Source organism: Euleptes europaea, chromosome 19, assembly GCF_029931775.1.
Source record: "Euleptes europaea isolate rEulEur1 chromosome 19, rEulEur1.hap1, whole genome shotgun sequence".
Taxonomy (NCBI): Eukaryota; Metazoa; Chordata; class Lepidosauria; order Squamata; family Sphaerodactylidae; genus Euleptes; species Euleptes europaea.
In genome coordinates, this window is record NC_079330.1 from 10,116,771 (window position 1) to 10,141,692 (window position 24,922).

Here is a 24,922-nt window from a genome sequence, read left to right on the forward strand (position 1 = left end):
CTATTATTATTATTACATTTTCCCCTTTGCCTGCCTTACTCTGTTTTATCTCCAGATCACCACCAAAGATTTAACTTAGAGAGAGGGAATAATATTGTCTCCAGTGGTACATCCTCTTTCTACCTGGTAATTCTATCCATAATGATTTCATGAATTCCTTTTATTTCTTTTACGATTTCTCATTTTTTGCAGTCGATATTTGACATATATATTAATGGCCTGCTCTGTTCTATCTATAGGTTTCTATAGATTTTGTATCCTGGGGTATCCTATTCATTATCACTGTCCCCTTAAATCTGCAGTACTTATTGATGATAAAATAACAGATATGGGATGAATCTCTTCCCCACACTCTTTTTCTGTCTCTTGGATTTGCTTTGCCATGTTGTGTTCTTCCTGAATCCTCGTCAGTTATTGAGATATTAAATAGTAAACTGACTGGCTAGCGCAAATCTATGAAGTAGCAAAAACCAGGCCATTCATAGTCAAGGGAGTGGTTTCTAAATACACAAAGGAGTCTCAAAGTATGCAGAAAGAAGAATAGCTTTAAGGAAAACAGAACAAAACATGGACTGAGCAGGGTCCAGGAGGCCAGGAATATGAGAATGAAAATACAAATGGAAAATGGGGAAACTAAACTGATCAAGCCCTTAACAGTTTATAGAATCCCGGAAGGAGAAATTTGGGTATGTGTGTCTGTGGGTGAGGGGGAGAGAATCAGTTGATTCCAAAATTGGAGTGTGCTCTCAAAAAACCGTATGTTCAGTCACCAAAAGATTGCTTTTTTGTGTTGTTTTACTGATACAAAGAAGAAGTGTGGCACAGTGAAATAGAGAACAAAAAGGATCTTGCTATGACCACACAATACAATTGTGTCGGCAGCCATTGCGTGTAGGGGGGTCGGACCCTGCACTTATTCACGTAAGGGGGGAAAGAGGCAAAGGAACATTTGATGCTGAAAAGCTGCAGCCAACTGCTCTGTGCAAAATTCGGATTTCAGAAATGGAGCAACGGAGGAATTGTGTGCTTTGGTCCCAGTTTGGGAACAAGACCAAATAATTCCAATGTGGTGTAGTGGTTAAGAGTGATGGACTGTAATCTGGAGAAGCCAGGTTTGATTCCCCACTCCTCCACATGAACGGTGGACTCTAATTGGGGGAGCGGGTTGGTTTCCCCACTCCTACACATGAAGCCAGCTGGGTGATGTTTTCTCAGAACTCTCTCAGCCCCACCTACCTCACAAGGTGCCTGTTGTGGGGAGCAGAAGGGGAGGTAATTGTAAGCCGGTTTGAGACTCCTTAAAGGAGAGAAATTCTTACATGGAAAATTCTGGCAACATCTTTAGTCCGTCTTTAGTTGTAACAAAGGTTTTCGCGGACCAGTGCCTCCTTCATGACATGCAGACAATAAAGTGGACACCCACCCATCCAAGCTAATGGCACAATAAATATTTAAGTTTCCACGAGACACTTAGCTGATTCACTTGCCACAGGCTACCGTGCTCCCTCCTGCAGAACTGGTTCCTTTCCCACCAAGTATCTGATAGCATCACCTGATAGTAGCACAGTTTTTCAAGACTGCTATGAAATGCCACAAATCAGTTAAACAAAGAGGTGTATTAACTCATAACACCATCTTATGTGTCTTTTAACCATTCTGTAAGGTTATATCTCAAATGTTTATATTTTTACATGCTACTATATGTCTAATGACTTTATGTCAATAAAGGACTCCTTATAGTGATAGCATCACCCCATTTGTATTCTCTCTTAGTACCAGACCCTCGAATTCATGAGTCTTGGCTTTCGGGTTTCCGGTATTTGCATATAACCACCTATATATTTTGTTTCTCCTTGATGAGATCCCAGATGCAGGATGTTGCATATTTTTAAAACTTCATTTTTTCAAAAAAGATGCAGGTCATTGCCCAGCGGGGGAACTCCAGGAGATATGGCACGGGTTGTATGGGGATTTGCAAACATGCAAAACAGCAGCTGTGGAACACACACATCTCTGGCGCACAGAAAGGACTACAAACAAGCTGAGCCAGAAGAAAATGAAAACGGTGATCTTCCAGGAGGAAACCTGGGTACTGCAGGGAGGGAACGGTTGTGCTGACAGAATAAAATGAAAATCTAGTGCTAACTTAAAGACGGAACCTATTTATTTCAATATCAGCTTTTGTGGGTCACAGCCCACTTCTTCAGACAAATGTGTGATGGAAAAGAGCCAGCATGGTGTAGTGGTTAAGAGCAGTGGTTTGGAGCGGTGGACTCTGATCTGGAGAACCGGGTTTGATTCCCCTTTCCTCCACACGAGTGGTAGAGGCTAATCTGGTGAACTGGATTTGTTTCCCCACTCCTACACATGACGCCAGCTGGGTGACCTTGGGCAAGTTACAGCTCTGTTAGAGGTCTCTCAGCCCTACCAAGCTCACAGGGTGGCTGTTGTGGGGAGTGGAAGGGAAGGTGATTGTAAGCCGGTTTGAGTCTCCCTTAAGTGGTAGAGAAAGTCGGCATATAAAAACCAACTCTTCTTCTTCTTCTTCTTCTTCTTCTCCTTCTCCTTCTTCTCCTTCTTCTTTTTCTCCTTCTCCTCCTTCTTCATACTGGGGAATTTTGTGTGGCAGGTTGAGGGGGGGGAGAGAAGAGTCAAGGCTTGGTATCATTTATATGTCAAGAGCAATCAAGTCACAGTAGACTTATGGTGACCACAGCAAGGGGCTTTCAAGGCAAGTGATTACGCAGAGGGCCTGGCATTCTGAGATAAGGTCATTGCTGACCTATGAACCATGGCTCAGTGGCAGAGCCTCTGCTTGGCATGCAGAAGGTCCCCAGTCCAATCCCCGGAATCTCCAGTTAAAAGGACCAGGCAGCAGGTGATGTGAAAGATCTCTGCCTGAGACCCTAGAGAGTGGTTGCTAGTCTGAGTGGACAATACTGACTTTGGTAGACCAAGGCTTTGATTCAGAATAAGGCAGCATTGTATGTGTTCATGAACTTCTGTAGAATAGCAGCAGTTGTCACCATACGATCTGTTTCTCTGGGTGGTGGCGGCAAACTTGGGAACCACCCTTAGATGAACTGGGCATCAATAACAAGTTTCCTCCACCTCCTGCCTGTTTTAGAGGCTGCAGCCACCTTGCCCCACTTGCTAGGGAGCCCAGCGATAGACCGCCAAGCTCTACAGGGGCGTAAGGCTTGAAATGCATGGTGGAGGAGTTTCAGAAGACATTCCTCACTCTTGCAAGGCCAGATTTGCCGGATTAGGTCATTTGGACTGGCCTTAGTATTGCAAGTTGCCAGATGTGGAGCTGTCCAAAGTACTGAAGCCCATAACTCTCATCTGCTACTGATTGCTAGTTTATGATCCCATTTTATGCATCCCTCTGCGGATGACATGCAGTCCTCTGTGAATGCATAGTTAAACTGTGGAACTCCCTGCCCCAGGATGTGGTGATGGCTGCCAACTTGGAAGGCTTGAAGAGGGGAGTGGACATGTTTGCGGAGGAGAGGGCTATTCATGGCTACTAGTCAAAATGGATACTAGTCATGATGCATACCTATTCTCTCCAGGATCAAAGCAGCATGCCTATTAGATTACAGCCGTGAGTGGATCCATCATTACTGGCCTCCCCATCCCCCCCTCACCCTTGACCTGCTGAAATCCTGTCGCACGGTGGCATCTGGGTAATTTTAAGGCCACCTGTTTATGGTTATTATGATCTTTTATTGATGTTGCTGATGTTTTATTGATATTTGATGGTTTTATGTATTTTAATGGTGGTTACCCGCCCTGAGCCTGGCTCGCTGGGAATGAGGGTGGGCTATAAATCTGAACAAACAAACAAACAAACAAACAAATATTAGGTGCTATGGAACACAGGCAGGATAATGCTGCTACAGTCATCTTGTTTGTGGGCTTCCTGGAGGCACCTGGTTGGCCACTGTGTGAACAGACTGCTGGACTTGTTGGACCTTGGTCTGATCCAGCATGGCCTTTCTTATGTTCTTACAAGATTTCACATGTTGGAATCAGTGGAAGGGGGGGGTGCAGGCATGAACAGCCCCTGACCTAAATTGTGAGAATGGAAAATGCGTCTGTACAAATTACGGATGTGTGGATTCCATCCCTTTGATTGGGAAAGCTGCCTTTCTGAGCCCCGTGCTCACATTTCAGTGAAGGTCTACACAATCCCTGCACACTGTGCACATGGTTTTTCTTTGTGCACGCACCGAATAATTCTTACACTCTATTCTAATGCACAATTTCAATGCCACTTGAATCCAGGTCCTGGCCTTGGGGTCTCATTTTCAAGCAAGTGCATGTTGGCTGTTCCTTACAAACAGATGGATGTGGGTTCACTGCAGCATGTGCGCAGGGCTTTGAGCTTTCCAAATCACAGGGACAGAGCCCACATGAGCACACTTTGTATGCACACAGGCTTTGTGCTCCTGAGCCAGAGATCGCTCTTGGAGCTGCCAGCATGGTGTAGTGGTTAAGAGCGGCGGACTCTAATCTGGAGAACCGGGTTTGATTCCCCACTCCTCCACATGAGCGGTGGACTCTAATCTGGTGAAGCAGGTTTGTTTCCCCACTCCTACACATGAAGCCTGCTGAGTGACCTTGGGCTAGTCACAGGTCTCTCTGAACTCTCTCAGCCCCACCTACCTCACAGGGTGTCTGTTGTGGGAGAGGAAGGGAAGGCGATTGTAAGCCAGTTTGAGACTCCTAGCATAGCTACATTGTGGAACTCCCTGCCCCAGGATGTGGTGATGGCTGCCAACTTGGGAGGCTTTAAGAGGGGAGTGGACAGGTTCATGGAGGAGAGGGGTATTCATGGCTACTAGTAAAAATGGATACTGGTCATGATGCATACCTATTCTCTCCAGTATCAGAGGAGCGTGCCTATGATATTAGGTGCTGTGGAACACAGGCAGGAGAATGCAGTCGTCTTGATTGTGGGCTTCCTAGAGGCACCTGGTTGGCCACTATGTGAACAGTCAACTGGCCTTGATGGACCTTGGTCTGATCCAGCATGGCCTTTCTTATATTCTTATGTTATGTTCCTTAAAGGTGGAAAAAAAACAGGGAATAAAACCCAACTCTTCTTCTTCTACTGAATCAAACCATCAGTCCATCAAGGTCAGTAGTGACTGGGAGTGGATCTTAGGTAGCATTCTTTCCCATCCCCTACTACCGTATATACCCATGTATAAGCCGACCCGCGTATAAGCCGAGGTGCCTAATTTCTCCCCAAAAATGGGGAAAAATTAGGCACCCGCGTATAAGCCGAGGGTCGGCTTATAACCCTCCCCCCCCCGCGCGCAGGCTTACCGTTCCTTCCTGGCGGTGGGCCCGGCGGGGCCGGCGTAGCGGCCTCCCTGCAGCCGCAGGGGGCCTCTAGAGGCCGCTCCCGGCCGGGAAAAGGCAGCGGGGGCGGCTGGATGGCCTCCTCGCGGCCGCAGGGCGCCTCTGGAGGCCGCTCCCAGCCAGGAAAAGACGGCGGAGGTAAGTTCCCCCCTCCCTCCTCCCTCCCCCCTCTACCGTATTGACCCGCGTATAAGCCGAGTTCGGCTTTTTCAGCCCTTTTTTTGGGCTGAAAAACTCGGCTTATACGCGAGTATATACGGTACTTGATCCTTTTTAACTGAAGAGGCTGGAGATTGGACATGCGACCTTCTGCATTCCATGCAGGTTTAATATAAATTGGGAATGATGATGAAGGATCAGCTAGGCCTTAGAATCTGTTTGTGGTTCTCTGAGGTCAAGAAACAAGAGGATGGTTGGATCCACTCCAGGACCAGCAATCTTGGGATTCGAAAATCAGAGGAACATTTTCAAAGGTCCCTAAATGAAATCTCCATTCCTCTCTCTCTCTCTCTCTCCCTCCTCTCTCTCTCTCTCTCTCTGTTATGTATAAGCAAATATTCCCTCCCTAGTTCATTTCTTTTTAAATTTGCTTGTATTTTTTTGCCAAAAGTTTAACTTCTCTGCTTTTTGCTGTCAGATTTTGTGGATTTGTTTGAAAGGCGCATATATGCTACATGGTATTTTGCACCATTTTTATGTGATTTAGGCATGTAACGCTTGCATAAGACCTAATCCTTACATACCGACCTACAAACAACATTTGAAAAGGTGCACATTATATGGTGGGAAATGGTGCATGAAAACTGAACACGGCTTCCTGCTGCATCTCCCACAAATCCAGCACATCTGATTTCAAGAAATTGGGGAGCGATCTCAATCCCTTCCCCCTACACCCCAACCCAGATGACTATGAGTCCATGTGGGTCCCCAAACCCCAGGGAATCAACTTTAGTGGAGTTGGGAAGGGGCAGCTGGTGGAAGGGAATGCGATAAAGATCCACAAAGATCCTTGAGCCCATGTATCATTTGCACACACCCTATAACACCCATCTCTTAATGCACAAATAGCATTAAAAAGCACATGGATTTTTTTCCAGGAAAAAAAAAATCAGGGTAAGGAAACAGAAATGAGGCAAAATTAAAGACTTCCTTTTGCTTGACCGAGAAGTGAAATTGGAACAGAGACTTGGGGGGTGAGAACGGCAGGGAGGAGAAAATCTCTCTCTCTCTCTCTCTCTCTCTCTCTCTCTCTCTCTCTCTCTCTCTCTCTCTCTCTCTCTCTTCTCTCTTCTCTCTTCTCTCTTCTCTCTTCTCTCTTCTGGTATCTATTTGGACTGAAAGTATGCAAGTATACACTGTGGATGTTATTTGATGCTGAAAAGTGATTGACAAGAGGTGGATACCTTGTGTGTCTCAGCAGCTGGCTATGTGGTTGTGAATATGCTCAGCATTGCAGATTGAGCTACTTAGATGGGAAGGGGGAGCAGAGAGACAGACAGAGAGAGACAGAGAGAGAACCAGGAAAACCTTTTTAGAATTCTCAAGCCGAGCTACTTAAAAGCTGGCTTTTGCCGCCCGCAGTCCCAGAAAGCAACTCCGCTATTACGATACCAAGAGCGATGCCATTTCTGCCTTTCCAGAATCTGGCCCTATTAGTCATCGCTGAGCCACTGCCTTAAGACTGTGGGGGTTTGTTGTTATGTGGGATTTTTTTTTCAAAACAAAAATGCAGCCAGACTGATTTTAAATTGGTCCAACGCCAACTCTATTTATGGCCGCTCTTTCAGTAAATTCAGTGACATTCCCAGAACTACCCCAAAAAGGGGTGCTGGGGTCAGAAGTCTTGGCTTGCCCATGAGAAGCAGTTTGGAGAGATGGCTGTGGAATGGAAGATGTTGGTTGTACAGTTGTAAAACGAGAAAGCCAAGCCCGATGAGTGGTGGTACGCCATACACCTGCTTTTGGAAGAGAAGAATTGGTAGTAGGGCTTCAGATGGAGAAATCCAACTTCAGTGAGTTTTAGGGTTGCCAACCTCCAGGTGGAGCCTGGAGAGCTCCTGGAATTACAGCTGCTCTCCAGATGTCAGAGATCAGTTCCCTTGGAGAAAATGGCTGCTTTGATTGGAGGATGGACTCTATGGCATCACACCCCACTGAGGTCCCTTTCCTTCCCAAACATACCATTTTCAGTCCCCCCCACAAATCTCCAGATATTTCCCAACCCAGAGATGGTAACCCTAGTTTGGATGCATCCATATAAGAAGAAGAAGAGTTGGTTTTTATATGCCGCCTTTCTCTACCACTTAAGGGACACTCAAACCAGCTTACAATCACCTTCCCTTCCCCTCCCCACAACAGACACCCTGTGAGGTAGGTGGGGCTGAGAGAGCTCTGAGAGAACTGTGACTAGCCCAAGGGCACCCAGCTGGCTTCATGTGTAAAGGTAAAGGTCCCCTGTGCAAGCACCGGGTCACTCCTGACCCATGGGGAGACGTCACATCCCGACGTTTTCTAGGCAGACTGTTTGCGGGGTGGTTTGCCAGTGCCTTCCCCAGTCATCTTCCCTTTACCCCCAACAAGCTGGGTACTCATTTTACCGACCTCGGAAGGATGGAAGGCTGAGTCAACCTTGAGCCAGCTACCCGAAACCGACTTCCGTCGGGATCGAACTCAGGTCGTGAGCAGAGCTTTTGACTGCAGTACTGCAGCTTAACACTCTGCGCCACGGGGCTCATGTGTAGGAGTGAGGAAACAAATCCAGTTCACCAGATTAGCGTCCGCCGCTCATGTGGAGGAGTGGGGAATCAAACCCGGTTCTCCAGATCAGACTCCACCGCTCCGAACCACCGCTCTTAACCACTACACTATGCTAACTCTCAGTTTTGTGTTGGAGGGGTTGGCTATAAGGCCGTAAGACAGAGAAAGCCAGCCTCAATGCTCCATAAATGTTCTCTCTGTGATCCCTCCTTCCTGCCCTATGTTTTAGTTACTGTTTTTCTGTGTTTTTAAATGTGAATTTGAGTTTGGGTTTTCATTGTGTTTTATGATTCCTTATAATGCTTTGTTTCAACTGTAGCTGCCTTGGTGGCAGCACATAGTTAAATTGTGGAACTCCCTGCCCCAGGATGTGGTGATGGCTGCCAGCTTGGGAGGCTTGAAGAGGGGAGTGAACATGTTCATGGAGGAGAGGGCTATCCATGGCTACCAGTCAAAATGGATACTGGTCAGGATGCATACCTATTCTCTCCAGGATCAGAGGAGCACGCCTATGATATTAGGTGATGTGGAACACAGGCAGGATAATGCTGCTGCAGTCGTCTTGTTTGTGGGCTTCCTAGAGGCACCTGGCTGGCCACTGTGTGAACAGACTGCTGGACGTGATGGACCTTGGTTTGATCCAGCATGGCTTTTCTTATGTTCTTAAAGGTGGGGTAGAAAGATTGTAAATAAATGAAATAAAATAAAATTGGCCTTCAAAAACAAGAGAGACAGAGCTTGGGGAAATACAATTCAGCGAGAAGCTAAGGAGCTGTCCGGGTAGCTCAAACCTAAGTGTGAATCCAATCCACACCTGATTCAATTCTCTCTTGGCCCTAGGAAATCATGTCAACAAAGCCTTTTGCATTACCCCCTCTTAGAAACACTGCCCAAGTTCTTACATTCACACATCAGTACTTCCTATGAACCTTGGCCTTTCCCCATAACACTCAACACCAAAAGCAATGTGCAATGCAACCAAGTTCAGCCGCGTGAAATTTGGTGGGTTTTTTGGCTGTGTTTTATCAATGCACAACTTTGTGTGTGTATCATGGGAAATACCAAAGGCCAGAAAGGCCTGAAAACTAGGGCAAACGGTCCCTGTTCCTGTTCCAGAACTGATAACTCAGGAGAAGCGGCATGCAGGATGGAGTGAAGCCACAAAATAATAAAGGAACAGAACAGGGGAAATCTGTTCACCTCTTCCTAATGAGTACATTTTCACTCACCCTTCCTCCAAAGAGTTCCGTGGTGGTATAGATTATGCAGAGAAAGACCTGTCCAAGGTCCTTATGGGTGAGTGAGAATTTGAATCTTGTTCCCAGGCTAATCTTCTAACCACAGTTAGGGTTGCCAGCTCCAAGTTGCGAAATTCCTGGAGATTTGGGGGTGAAGCCAGGGAAAGGTGGGGTTTGAGGAGAGATCTCAGAGCCCATAGAATCCACCTTCCAAAGCAGCTGTTTCCTCCAGGGGAACTGATCTCTGTAGTTTGGAGATCAATTGTAATCACAGGAGTTCTCCAGGTCTCACCTGGAGGTTGGCAACCCTATACCATTACACTACAGAAGAAGAAGAAGAAGAAGAAGAAGAAGAAGAAGAGTTGGATTTTATATGCCGATTTTCTCTACCACTTAAGGAAGAATCAAACTGGCTTACAATCACCTTCCCCTCCCCACAACATACACCCTATGAGGTAGGTAGGAGGGCTCTAAGAGAACAGTGACTAGCCCAAGGTCACCCAGCTGGCTTCATGTGTAGGAGTGGGGAAAACAACCCAGTTCACCAGATTAGCTTCCGCCGCTCATGTGAAGGAGTGGGGAATCAAACCCGGTTCTCCAGATCAGAGTCCACTGCTCCAAACCACCACTCTTAAACACTACACCACGCTGGCTCTCTGGATCCACAGTGGCTCATACTTCATCATTCCAGAATTTAAACCAAAACAGGAAAAAATACCCAGAGAAAGGATTCCTCTGATGTTCTTAAAATGCAAGGAGAAGAAACTGGATTCAGACCATAGAGGCTTTTTATAAGCAGTAACCAGCATTGGGTCCAGAATTGGAATCGATGTGGGTGTCTGTTTATCTTGACTCTACATCACTCTTCTCAGATACAAACCATGTTCCGATTGTTGAGAACTTCATGCAAGGCTCTGCTTAAGCCACGGATGTTGTTGTGATGGCCCCCGTCTATCAAACGAAGCACGAGTCCTCACTGGCCGAGCTTAGCTGGAGCTCAGCCAATGCGGAGGAGGCTTCACGGAGAAGCTTATAAGCTGGTTCCACCCCTTCGCATGCAGGGATTTCCCCACCTGCTGCTGACCCAATTTGCAGCAATATGGAATTAGCTGGTCACTGTTAGGGGCCAAACAGGTTTGTTAAAAAAAATTATTTCCTTTAAAATTGGCTCTAAAGGAAGATCTTTTTTTTAACACGCTTCATGCTGTTCCTTGGGTATGGTGTTATAAATAGGCCTGGCGTTAAGACTGGTTAGGCCAGAATTTATGGAGGGCAGGAACATTACGAGTTTCAAGAAGACAGGTAGGTGAGCCACCGCGTTGTAGTGGTTAAGTGTGGAGCACTCTATTCTGGAGGACCGGGTTTGATTCCCCTTTCCTACACATGAAGCCTGCTGGGTGATCTTGGGCTAATCACAGTTCTCTCTGAACTTTCTCAGCTCCGCCTATCTCACAAGATGTCTGTTGTGTGGAGGGGAAGGGAAGGCGATTGTAAGCCACTTTGAGACTTCTTAAAGGTAGAGAAAAGCGGGGTATAAAAAACAACTCCTCCTCCTCCTCCTCCTCCTCTTCTTCTTCTTCTTCTTCTTCTTCTTGACGAGCACCCCGAGTAGGGTTGCCAGAGGGCGGGGACAAGGGGATGTATATGTGATGGTGACATCACCGATGTTGCGATGTCATTTAAAGGTAAAACCAGGAAGAGACAAAAGGTAGCTCTAGGAATCGCCAGAAACTCCATGGCAAAACCAAACCATTAAGCTTTAGAGTCTAAGGCCATTTTTGCATGGTAATTAGCAGCACGCTCCAGGCTGAATTGCCGCACATATTTTTTAAAATTTTTGCACGCAGAACCGTCATTCCGGAAGTGACTGCAGAGCCAGCGCATACCTGCTTCACATTACTAAAGAGCCCATTTAACGTGACCTTTGGTTTTTGACATGAAGAATCCCCCTCTAGGAACCACGTAAAACAACAGAGGTGCATTAGCTATGCACATGCTAATGGCTATGCAAACAGGAACGAAGAAGCAAGTGAGTGGGGGTGGAATTTCTCCTTTTGCGTCGGGACCTTGAATAGGCATTTTTAAATTTGCATTTTTTTTAAAAACAGCTTTGAGCGAGCATCAAAACTGACCATGTAAAAATGGCCTAAAGTTACCCAACGACATCCCTTAGCTGAATGACTGACCAGAAGCTCCTTGTTTGAATCTTGCCTCTGTCATGAATTCACTGAGTAATGTTCTAGGGAGTAACCAGCTCCCTTTCATTCATTTCATTCATTTTTGTTCCTTTTAAAAAAAAACAGCAGTTCTTTTTCTCCACTTTGTGCTATTGGTCATGTAGATTTGCTTGTCCTATGTATGCATGTGCAAGGGAAGGCAGCATGTTATAGCCTGACCTTGTCAGATCTTGTAAGCTAAACAGGGTTGGTACTTGTAAGGGAGACCACCAAGGAAGACTCTGCAGAGGAAGGCGACGGCAAACCACCTCTGCTTCCCACTTGCCTTGAAAGCCCCTTGCTGGGTCACCAAAAGTCGGTTGAAGACACTTCACACACTTGAAGACACTTCACACACACACACATGTATGCATGTGATACTGTTTTATGTACAATTTATATGTAAACATGTACATTATTTATATACCATGTCTAATTCTGATTTATTAACATACCAATAAAGATGTGTACCTTCTAAGGGAAACCTCTGATGGGAAGAAACAGAACAATAATACAAAGATAAAGAACTGCCTGTTCTAATTTACATGAGGGAGAGGTGAAATCAAAATGGGTTATTTCACACACCGAGAGAGCAGAGGCGAGTTCAAAATCATTCCTACTTCAGCCGTGCTGTCCAGCCTCAGCCTCCCACATGCGATATAATCTTACTGACCAACCCCACAGGGTTGCTGGAAGGATTTCAGCGAACCGACGATCGTTTTCGACGTTTTGGAAATAGCTCTTGAACTGCTAAGCGTTACGATAAATACTGACAATAACATCACTGCACATTTAGGATGTTTCGTTCATAATGGGAATTTCGTTTATAACAAGAATTTTGCTTATAACTGGAATTTCGTTTAGAAAGGGAATTTCGTTTATAATGGGAATTTAGCTTTTTGTCTCATTCAATGCTGCTTCACTTGGGGTATTTTTTTTTTTAAAAAAATACTAATCTGTTTAGAGATGGGACATGGCAAGTCAGTTCTGGGCAGTTTAGGGAACTACCATGTCAAATTTTTTTTTTAAAACCCATTATAATTGGTATTACCCCATAGTCTTGGTGTATATGGGCAAAGCAGCTGGGACCCCTGAACTTTCAGAGGAATGATGAGACGTGGAAAAGGTCCCTGTTTTTGAACCATGTGCTTCCTGTACTCCAGAGCTAGTTATATGAGACAATCCCTCTCTGGACCGTGATAGCCCACCTGAAGCAAAGAGGAACAGCGGAGGGTCCAGGAAGGATGCTCCGGCAGTAAGTTTTTGTTACCTAGCAACCGCAAACATTCTGCCTCCTGTGGAAGGACCCAGCAGCCGCAAGGTCTGTTTAAACAGCATCAGGAGAGGGGGAACGGAGCAGCAGACGGCTGGACAAAAGAGACCCCCGTCGCCGATCAGGATATGCTCTCTCTGCCCAGTATGTGTGGCGACTACGGGTGGGGTGGGGGGAGAAGGGAAGGGAAGGGGGGGAAGGAAGGGATATCGGCCGAGGCTGAGAATCCAATTGGCTTTGGAGCTGTGACAGGCAGTCTTGTCCCCTCCTCCCATGCAGTTCGCCTGTGTGGATGTGAGCAAATGTGTGCAAAGTGCATTTGGATTAGCAGGGCTCCGCCGCTAGCACTGGGAGCACGGCGCTGGCTCCGTCCCACCGTGCCGCCGCCGAGTGATGGCAGGGACCCGTGCAGAGGGGACAGCCTGGCTTGCCGTCCTCCTGGTGGCGTCTGCCGCTCGCCTCTCCGCAACCACCAGCGAAGGTAAGAACCTGCGCGGCCCGTGTCTACGAGGAGGGTGGCAGCGGTGCTCTTTGCAATGACAGCGGCTGGCTTGTGTGGGACGGGCACCGGTCAGGTGGCATGCGGAGGGCCGGAGGCTCTCTCGCCAAACTTCCGACCGGAGCAGTGACAACATCCTGGGCTGCAGCTCCTGGACACAGACCTGACCCAGGTCAGCCTCTGGCGCCCAGTAGCCCTGGCTCCAGGAATCCGCGACAAAGTCCTTAGCACCTGTACAGCTGTCGGTGGAGACAGAGTGTGCAAACACGGTGCAAACAGGATTCCCGATGTTTACCAGAGTGCCATGCCGTACCATTGGCGTTCTTAGCATGACAGAAGGAAGAAGGCTTTTTGCTGGGCATCTCTTAAAACATAGAAAACTTATCTTATGGGAGGCAGAAGGGCATCAAGGGCATCTCTGGGTCCTGTGCCCTTCCTGCCCCTTGTGCCAGAACCCTTGCTCGAGCCTCCCTGGTAACAGTGTGCTTGCTTGAGTTGCAACAAAGGGGAAGAATCTGGCTATGGACGAGCCCCGCTCTGCCGATAGCATTTTGAGCATGGCGCTCCAAAGGGAACAATCGTAGCTGCATCTGGCACCGGCATGAGCTGGCACCATGGCATCAACTGCCCGTCTCTTCCCCGAGGGTGACACCACCCATGCTTCTTTCTAGCCTCAGCAGTGCATGGAACCACCAGTGCCAACCCTTGCTGCTGAGCCGCCATACCTGTTTGCCAACTCTCAGGCCCTGCCATCCCCCCATCCTGACTTATTTCACTCCTTTCTTCCATTTTGAGACACCCACAACCATCCTACTTAGCCTGGGATCCTACCACTGCGGACAGCTGGTGGGGGTATTGCACCCCCTTGCCTCCACCAGCTACCGACTCAGGTTCTTCCACTCTCTCGCCTACAACAGAGACAGCAAAGCCCCTGCCCATATTCTGCTCTGACATCCCACAAGCCAATCTGTCCATCTCTTTGTTTGCCCGCCCTCAGTACTACCGCCGCCTCCGATGCCCATCAACTCAGAGCCTTTCCCCTCCCCTTATCATGCTTCTTGCAAATGTGAGATTGGCTCCCTCTCCAATTTTGGCCATTGCCCGCCCCCGAGGCCTGCCATGACGCTAGTCCTCAACATTTTCCTTCCGTCCTATGCCAACTTTCCTTGGGGGCCCAAAGTGCAGTGGTGTCACCCTGCCTCCCGGCGACTGGCAGCTCTTTGGGCGGTCACCACACTTGCTTGCTTCTCCAAGTGGCTGGAAGAGGGCAGGGGGGTCATGGCAGGGCAACAGAACTGCCAGCCTCCAGGCTCTTCAGTTTCTCCTGCCAGCTCAGGGACGTCAAAGCTACATTAAGCACAGCAAGAGCATGTCAGGTCATCGGCAGCTGACTGGCAGAAGAAAAAGATGCTGGTATGCCCGAGGAGTGGGATGCAAAAAGCAAGCCTCTCTGTGACTTGCTAGCCTGAAAAATACCTGATATAGGTGTTGCTCGGCCAATGGGAAATTGGGGGACTGTGCTCCTTAAGAGAGAGACCGGGAAAGATCAGACTGGAAATTGGGGGACTGCGCTCCTTAAGAGAGAGACAGGGAAAGATCAGACTGGACCCCCTCAGGGTTAGTCTGGATTTGTGCGGCTTGTACAGTTCTGCTTTCTGTAATGCCTTGACTTCTGGGACAACATTCTGCTCCAAATGTACGCGCGCCCCTTTGACTTTAGGGACTTTTCCACCAATATTGGGCTGAGTCGATCACATCGTTCTGGTCCTAGCTGGGCTTCCTGGCTTCCTTTCCTGCAATATCAATTGACAAGGACTGGGGAAGCCAGAATGGTTTGATTCGATGGGTGTGTGTGTCGAAGGATAATGTAAGGGGAAACTGTCCTTGGCTTCAGGTTTATGCTGCCAAGATTACCCCAGTGATGGGGGCAGTTGAGGGGGCAGGGTGGATACCAGAAATAATGTGCCAGGTTACAGAGTAAGGAAGGATGAGTGGGGGGGAGGTAGAATGGACACGATATTTCCGTTCTGAAGACACTTCATTCCTCTGCTTCTTTCTCCTTCCTTCCTTGGTCGCGTTGCTATTGGATCCTCCCCCTTCTCTGTTGCCATTTCGAAGCGCTCCTTCTGGAGAGGCACTGCATTTAAATGCGCAAATGTTTGGGAATTGGGGCCGTGCAGACCGTGCGCCGACACTGAGTGTGAATGGGGAGCCGGCGCCACCAGGATAAATCAGCGACGTGACCACAACCAGTGGTTGGGAGTTTTCCCACAGAGACTGTGGTGCATGTAACACGGCGAGTCGCTTGTGTGTGACAACCGCGAGCTAGTTTGCTATGGACCAAGAAAATGGGTCCAGAAGTATGCTAGGTAAGAGTGTTCATCCTTTCTGGATCAGGTAATGGTCCCAATACCTGATTATTGAGGGTAGGCAAATGAACAGAGAAAGTGGACCCTGCAGGAAACAAAATGGCTGCACAGATGATACCCGCCCCCCGTGCTATTGTATATAAATTCAATCTCAACCTCTGAAAAAGGATCATTTGAATCCAGCCAGGAGCGGTCTTAGAACGTCTGTAAAAAGGTAAAGGTCCCCTGTGCAAGCACTGGGTCATTCCTGACCCATGGGGTGACGTCACATCCCAAAGTTTACTAGGCAGACTGTGTTTATGGGGTGGTTTGCCAGTGCCTTCCCCAGTCATCTTCCCTTTACCCCCAGCAAGCCGGGTACTCATTTGACCGACCTCGGAAGGATGGAAGGCTGAGTCGACCTTGAGCCGGCTACCTGAAACCGTCTTCCGTCGGGATCGAACTCAGGTCGTGAGCAGAGCTTGGACTGCAGTACTGCAGCTAACCACTCTGTGCCACGGGGCTCCTTAGAACGTCTGTAGCCCTGCACAAAATTCAAGGAGGGGGGTCCCAGAATCAATCAGGGAATGAGAGTGGGGGGAATGTGATCAGTAGGGCAGGGAAGGCTCCCAGACTACCCTAGACTTGATCAACCTCTTCTCCCACAATGCCTGAGTCTCAGGCGATGTTGGGGATCAGAAGTGACTCCGCTGTGGCTTCCAGGCAGCAGTTGGACCCAGTGCCTGCAGGGGTGGAGGAGCTCCCAGCTCAGGCCCCACCAGTGTGGGGTCCGAGGCAGATGCCCTGTGAGTAAAACTGTCCCCAAAGTAAGGTTGTTGTTTTAAAGTGCCGGCCGATCCATATTATCTTTTTCTGATGGGAGGTGGCTTTCTTAGTGCAGTTGCGGCCCCTGAAATGGTCTTACGACTGCGTCGACTCGGGGTCAGGTGCTTCTGCACACTTCTGAAATGCTCCTCTTTGCTATTTCCCCCTGGATTTCAGTATTTCAAATGACCTTTTGTGTGCGTGTGTGCACCATCAAGTCACAGCTGACTCCTACACATGAAGCCAGCTGGGTGACCTTAGGCTAGTCACAGCTCTCTTAGTGTCTGCTGTGGGGAGGGGAAGAGAAGGTGATTGTAAGCCAGTTTGATTCTTCCTTAAGTGGTAGAGAAAGTCGGCATATAAAAACCAACTCTTCTTCTTCTTCTTCCTCCTCCTCCATAGCATTTTCAAGGCAAGAGACGTTCAGAGGTGGTTTGCCTTTGCCTGCCTCTGCATCATGCCCCTGGTAGTCCTCGGAGGTCTCCCATCCAAATATTGCTAGGGTCAGGGCTGAGCGTCTGCGGCTGGCCCTAGGTCACCCAGCAAACTTTCATGGTGCGAGCGGGGATTTGAACCTGGGTTTCCCAGGCCCTAGTCAGACACCTTAACCGCTACACCACGGTGGCTCTCTCAAATGACCTGGTCATGTTCGATAATGCAACTGATGAATTAGGAATCAACCTTAATGAGGGAAATCCAAAATGTAGCTCAGTACGCCTAGGAAATCATTAAAAAGGGCATTGGACCAAGAGGCAGCTTCGAAGACCGGTTTTGCAAGTCATGAGAGGGAGGGCACCTTGGCCATCTTCTGGGCATGGAGTAGGGGTCATTGGGGGTGTTGGGGGAGGTAGTTTGGAATTTCCTACACTGTGCAGTGGGTTGGACTAGATGACCCTGGTGGCCCCTTCCCACTCTATGATTCTATGATTCTATGATTCTATGTCCAAATCTGGTGGAAGGACTGTAGCTTTGGGGAGTTCGTGTGAACACCCATTTCTTTGGTTAGAATGGTTTTAGCCTGTTCTTCCTCCAAGGAGCTCAGGGTAGCATACATGGCTCTCCCCACTTCCATTTTAGCTTCACAACAACCCTGTGAGGTAGGTTAGGTCGAGAGAAAGAGACTGGTCCAAGCTTTGGTGGCAGACTGAGGATTGGAACCCGAGTCTCCGAACTCCCCTAGGCTGATACTCTCACCACAAAATTGTCCTGGTTTGCTCGCCCACAGCCCTGCAAACAATTTTTCTGTATATGAGCTTCCCTTTGTCTGTTCTTCCAGCCAAAAACAAAACCTTAGGAATAGAGAAGGTATGTCCAAGTGCATGGGGCTTATAATAATCTGAATTTTCATTCTTTGCAATTCACGCATGCCATCTATTCATACTTATAGTACCCCGTAAGGTAAGTTAGCATTTTTGGTCTCATCTTGCAGATGGAAGGACTTAAGGCAGAGTAGCCCAAAGAATATATTCATGGCAGAGGTGAGATTTGAACCGAAGACTTCTTGGCAGCTCAGTCTTTTTTGCCACAAAGCTACCTTGTCTCTCTGTCCTGTTGCTTTTTCTATCCCTTTAGATCGCTCGTGACAGTTTTGATTCTCTGGGTTTGTCATTTGTGTTGGTGGATTCGTTCCTATCGACTATGCCTATTCTTATACACAGTATGGTATTGAGACACAGCTAGCATATATACACAGAAGACACCAAGGGGGATATAGCAATGTACCAATGTCACTGCAAAAGACATATATTTTATGGGGAAAATCCGATGCCGGGAATGGTGCAAAAATACAGAACCGCAGGTTCCATCTGTGCCCGACCAGCACATTTTGAAACGGGGGTTTGTGGGCTGAAGCCACAGGGGTGAGAAAATCGAAATCGTCTCGGAATCGATTTCACACTGTCCGCTGCCCTGCTGAGCTGTTTTGCCGAAGCTGGCCGGACAGGGCGGAAGCGCTGCTGGTGTTTCTGCGGCTGGGTTCAGGGCATCCCAAGAATAATTCAGGTCTCAGGGTCGAGGATCGCTTCGAATGTTTGTGGATAACTCTGCAACTTGCTACCAGCGTCCAATTAGCCTGTGCGGCGGTCACGACGGGCCTCTTTTTGCACGATTACCTCTCGGGTGCATGCAGCCGTCTCAGAATTTCCCCCCGCGAAAGAAAACGGCTTACAAGGACAAGGAAAGGCAGAGCTGGGTGCCTGGAAGAACAACAAAAAAGGGGGGGAAACACCAAATGGAACTCAACCAAATGCTGATTCCAAACCAAAGAGGTTGATCTGAAAAATGCTAAAATTACAAATATATGAATTTTAATAAGGTGCAAGGTCAAGTATAAAACATAAGGCCTCTAACATAGGCAAGACTTTCACATTCAGTATACGCATACAAACTTATACACATGCTTTGTACAATTTTACATTGACCAAAGTAGGATCCAATAAGGACCAAACGCGTTTCGGCCTGAGAAGGCCTTCCTCAGTGGTCAGTCATAGAGTTATAATCTAGCACACATCCTAATAATATAATTGTGTCATAATGTACAGTAAAAGATGCTTAAAAGCCCTTCTAGTATAATGAAGCTCCCTGTAAGGTTATTTATTCCTTATATACTAGAACATGGCTTCCATGTCTCACCTTCTGTTACATGCTGGGCTCTTAAGGATGTGTATACATCAAGCAGTGTATTAGGTCAAGTAAAAGCAGAGCTGGGTGCCTTCCACAGCTGCTTGCTCCCGCCCCACCATTCTGTCTTCCTCATCCTTCTACAAGGTTTCTGGGAATCGCGCCCATCATTTGTACAGCACCAAGCACACCGTTGACATTTTGGTTGCCGTGCATGGAGGAGAACCACTGAGTTTGTTGCCTTGACAAAGCGCTGATGGTTGCAGAAGTGGGCTGGAATTAGATAGCTTGTACATGGGTACAAGCTAATGTACATGGGTAATGCGCCCCAGCATCTATTCTATTGGAAAGTGGGGTTCCCCCACCTCCACATTCCTAAAGCCTTGTGACGCTTCGATGCACTTCTCAGGTTTTCCCTGTTTTTCTCCTCCAACCTTCCTGAAACGGACTTTGGCGTGATGCTTCAGGAAAGATCACAGTAGGGTCACAACAGTTGCCGTGTGGGCAGGAAAGCATGGGTTTTCCAGGTTCCGCCCAGGCCGGCCTCGTTTTTCTTGTCTCCATGGCAGCCATATTCCTTTGGTGCCACTTGGGGGGGGGGGGGAGCTTTAAAAAAAAAGACTGGTTGAGTCATTTGATAATGGAAAGAAGGCACTCACCCTTCCTGAAATTTTTTAAATAACAAACAAATCGGAGACTGTAAAGATTGCAAAGTTTATATATAGATATATATCAGCTGCCTATTTTAAAAGATAAGGATTAAATATTTTGGCCAGTGATCTCTATTGGCTGGGGATCAGTTGTAATAGCAGGAGATCTCCAGCTAGTACCTGGAGGTTGGCAACCCTATGTATGGTACAGGAGGTGGAAGCCAATTTTGAATGTTCCTGAGAGCCAGCGTGGTGTAGTGGTTAAGAGCAGTGGAGTCTAATCTGGAGAACCGGGTTTGATTCCCCACTCCTCCACATGGGCAACGGACTCTAATCTGGTGAACCGGGTTGGTTTCCCCACTCCTACACATGAAGCCTGCTGGGTGACCTTGGTCTTTTCGAGCTCTCTCAGCCTCACCTACCTCACAAGGTGTCTGTTGTGAGGAGAGTACGGGAAGGAGATTGTAAGCCTGTTTGATTCTCCTTAAAAGGTAGAGAAAATCAGCATATAAAAACCAACTCCTCCTCCACCACCTCCTCCTCCTCCTCCTCCACCACCTCCTCCTCCTCCTCCACCTCCTCCTCCTCCTCCTCCTCCTCCTCCTCTTCTTCTTCTTCTTCTTCTTCTTCGATGACTGCATTCCAGAGCCCTGCTCACAAATTACGGTGAACACCTGCATGATCCATATGCAATGTACACTTGATTTTTCTTTGTATATGTATCGTTCTTATGTTACATTCAATGCATATACAGCTGAATGTGTGATTTAAACCCCATATTTATCCAGGTACTGGTCACAGCCACATTTATCCAGGTACTGGTCCCTGGCTTCATTTGTAAAGTGAACCATTATTAGCTCTTTCTTATTAATGTACATGCAGGAGGTATATGCTTTGGCTGTCACATGTGAACAGGACTCAGAACTGCCTCAATGGGTGTGCATCATTCGTTTTGCTTCTACTGCAAATTTTGCAGAATGTTGAGAAGCAGAAACCAAAGATTGAAGAAAGCGCCTTCCTGCAATGGAGAAAGGGGAAACTGAGGTCAAGTCCCATTCATTCGTACTTCTGCAAATTTGAAAGGTGAACGATCCTGGGGAAAGAGCCCCCATGCCCTATGTCTACCAAAAAAAAAAAAAAAAAGAGAGAGAACTTCCTTCAGAAATAGCACTTGGTTTGTCCTGCTTTTATAAAAAATAATAAATTACACTGAAAACATGCTTTTTGGCATACAGTGAGCTAATTTTGAAAGGGTTTTCATTAAGACTTTTTTGGTTGTTTTCTGCGCTTCCAAAGAGAGCAATTGTGCTCTTATGAAACACAGAGACAAAGCCAATAACAAAGTCCCCTTCAGAACCAGCCCTTTGTGTAGTGAAAATCTAAAAAATTCACAATATATGTTTTTCAGCACACCAAGGACTAATTGTGCATGAGCTTTTTGTTTGTGTGTTTCTGTGTTGAAGTACACAATTGTACTGTATCATAGAAAAAAAAAACCTTCAAAGTTTGCCCTTGGAAAGTTGATTTTAAACAAAGGATTTAAATAGATGCTTTTCAGTACACAAAGAGCTGATCTGAAGAGGTTTAATTCTTATTATCCTTTTCTGCTCCTTTTTTTTTGGGGGGGGGAAGAAGAAGAGTTGGTTTTTATATGCTGACTTTCTCTACCTTTTAAGGCGAATCAAACTGGTTTACAATCTCCTTCCCTTCCTCTCCTTACAACAGCACAGTTGCCAGGTCCCTCCTCGCCACCGGTGGGAGGTTTTTGGGGTGGGGCCTGGGGAGGGCAGGGTTTGGGGAGGGGAGGGGCTTCAATGCCATAGAGTCCAATAGCCAAAGCAGCCCTTTTCTCCAGGTGAACTGATCTCTATCAGCTGGAGATCAGTTGCAATAGCAGATCTCCAGCTAGTAACCTGGAGGCGGGCAACACTACACAACAGACACCTTGTGAGGTAGGTGGGGCTGAAAGAGTTCAGAAAAAACAGTGACTAGTCCAAGGTCACCCAGCAGGCTTCGTGTGGTGGAGTGGGGAAACCAACCTGGTTCACCAGATTGGAGTCAGCCACTCATGTGGAGGAGTGGAGAATCAAACTCAGTTCTCCAAATTAGAGTCCACTGCTCCAAACCACTATACCATGCTGGCTCACACAGGGGTGTGTTTTTCATCCTGGATTTTTGGATCATAAGGTTACAGGTGATGGTACTTACAGGATACCCCCCAAAAAAATAACTCCCCAGTGTTTACTTAGAATCAAACCCAGTAGCAGCTTAGAGACCTATGAGATTTTTGGGGGAGGTAAGAGCTTTTGATAGTCAAAGCTCCTTTCAGCATACACAAGTGGGGTCCCAGTCTGAAGTTGTGAGGGGTGTCACCAAGAAAGGCTCTTCCGCTGCAGAGCAACACATCTGCTCTCTGAAACGACCTCCAGTGTTTACTGACTCTGCACACCCCATGAGAAAAAAAATGTAGGGTCACCCAAAAGCGCAAACCTTTCTCAGGCAACTAGCTGGATCGCCTAATGAGATTTTCCATTCAGTCTGAAGGGGGGAAATCAACTCTAAAATCCACCCTAATAGGATTTTGCAAACATCTCTAATTCCTTCACCGACAAACTCCCTGAAAATAGAAAATTAGCACAACAGGGCAAAAGGATCTCCCCCCCACCCCTTCTCTTTGCTTGCTGTGTTGGTGTTCAATTAGCAAGGATTTTACAAAACAAGAACCACACAGGACAATGTCGTCTGATATAATCTGGCACCAGCTGATCTCCAGCTACTACCTGGAGGTTGGCAACCCTAGGCAGTGGAGGTGCACCTAATGGGGGGGTCACAAAAGGAGACCCCCCCTACCCATAACCCCCACAATGTACACACCTGGAACAGGCCTCGGGTCCAAGCACAAAATTCTTCTCCTTCCAAATCTAATGGACTTGGGACAGCTCAGCCCTGGCAGTACCACAAGCGATGGCCAAACATCCATTGCTTCACCCCAACAAGATATTTAGAAAGAAAAAAAAACACAATTCAGTATGCAAGAACCAGCAGCGTCGCTTGCTCATGTGTTCCCCCACCCCGGGTTCTCTCCGTGAGAACTTTGCATGCTTCATTACCAGTTTCCTAGGGGGTGATTAAGCATTCATGTTTTTCCCCAAATCAGGAGTAAGCAGGTAGGGTTTCAGATCGCAAGTCTCCAGGCCAGAAGAGCAGCCAAAGAAAAAGGAACAGGGCAAAAAATGGACCACTGTATCCCTGAGAGATCACACTTGGGGCCTGTCTAGGCCTTGGCAGAAGAAGCTTGTCTTGTCAAGGTAGGGTGGCCAACAGCCAGGTGGTGGCTGGAGATCTCCCACTATTCCAACTGATCTCCAGGCGACAGAGATCAGTTCACCTAAAGAATGCCATAGAGTCCACCTCCAAAGCAGCCATTTTCTCCAGGGGAACTGAACTTGGTCATCTGGAGATCAATTCTAAAAGCAGGAGATTTCCAGGTGCCACCTGGAAGTTGGCAATCCTACATTATACACTGCTGAGGTTCCACTCCTCTGCAAACCCTCCCCTCCCCAAATTTCCAGGAATTTCCCAATCCAGGAATTTCCCAACTCTGTCAGGATATTTATAAACCTTGTATTGTTTAACCACTCTTAATTAGGGTTGCCAACCTCCAGGTACTAACTGGAGATCTCCTGCTATTACAGTTGATCTCCAGCTGATAGAGATCAGTTCACCTGGAGAAAATGGCTGCTTTGGCAATTGGACTCTATGGCGTTGAAGTCCTTCCCCTCCCCAAACCCCACCCTCCTCAAACTCGGCCCCAAAAACCTCCCCCCGCTGGCGAATAGGGACCTGGTGACCCTACTCTTAATTCCAAATAAGGGTGGCCGTACACAGTTTGCAACTGGGTTGCTCCAATCTGGTCCTCAAAACTGTAAAGCTAAGAAATCCAATATCTCTGTCTCCAAGCTGTGAGGCAGTACTGGCCACAAATCATCTTCCTCCTTGATAACATTCGCAATCTGGAGCACCTTTTACCAAAAGCCAGAGCGCAAATGCACCGTGCTAAGGTGCTTGCAGAGAAAATAGTTCCCGAAATAGTTCCCGAAATTGCTGCGTAATTTTAAAGGTGTACTTCTGATGACGAGGCTAGAGGGAAAGTTTGCTCTCGCCGCATGCTGTCCGTTTGCTGAATCCAGCAATTTCCTTCTGCCCAAGGTTCTGGCCGATTAGAAGTGAGAACTGTTGCTTTCCCTTCATTGGTCAGGCATACTTCCTTTATAACATAAGAACATAAGAAAGGCCCTGCTGGATCAGACCCAGGCCCATCAAGTCCAGCAGTCTGTTCACACAGTGGCCAACCAGGGGCCTCTAGGAAGCCACAAACAAGACGACTGCAGCAGCACCATCCTGCCTGCGTTCCACCGCACCCAAAATAATAGGCATGCTCCTCTGATCCTGGAGAGAATAGGTATGCAGCATGACCAACATCCATTCCAACTAATAGCCATGAATACCCCTTTCCTCCATGATCATGTCCACTCCCCTCTTAAAGCCCTCCAAGCTGGCAGCCATCACCACATCCTGGGGCAGGGAATTCCACAGTTTAACTCTGCGTTGTGTGAAAAAATACTTCCTTTTATCTGTTTTGAATCTCTCACCCTCCAGCTTCAGCAGATGACCCCGTGGTCTAGTATTATGGGAGACGGAGAAAAACCTCTCCCTGTCCACTCTCTCCAAACCATGCATAATTTTATAGACCTCTATCATGTCTCCCCTTAGCCGCCTTGTTTCCAAGCTAAACAGCCCTCAGCATCCTAACCGCTCCCCATAGGACCGTTGCTCTAGTCTCCTAATCATTTTGGTTGCTCTTTTCTGCACCTTCTCAAGCTCTGTAATATCCTTTTTTAGGTGTGGTGCCATTTATTGGCTAGAGGACTGGGAGGCGGGAAGAATCATGCTCATTACTAAACAATTAGCAAAGATGGAGCTGTCACATTTCCCCTGATATCTCCAGAACAATAAGAGCTAAAACGTTTTTTTTGGGGGGGAGGACCAAAAAAAGCTAAAAATACATTTTGGGTAGTGGGTTTCAGTGGGTATTATCACTAGAATAAATACAGTATTTAGATT

The 24,922-nt window shown here is 47.4% G+C and overlaps 1 protein-coding gene across 1 annotated transcript in view; it reads left to right on the forward strand.

Annotated features, from left to right (window-relative positions):
* The first annotated feature begins 13,253 nt into the window (after positions 1-13,253).
* EPHA8 (EPH receptor A8) overlaps positions 13,254-24,922 on the forward strand; it is a 63,392-nt gene continuing 51,723 nt past the window's right edge. The window contains exon 1 of the mRNA XM_056865275.1: positions 13,254-13,338. The gene's annotated coding sequence lies outside the window, so the exon portion shown is untranslated. The remainder of the gene's footprint in view (positions 13,339-24,922) is intronic.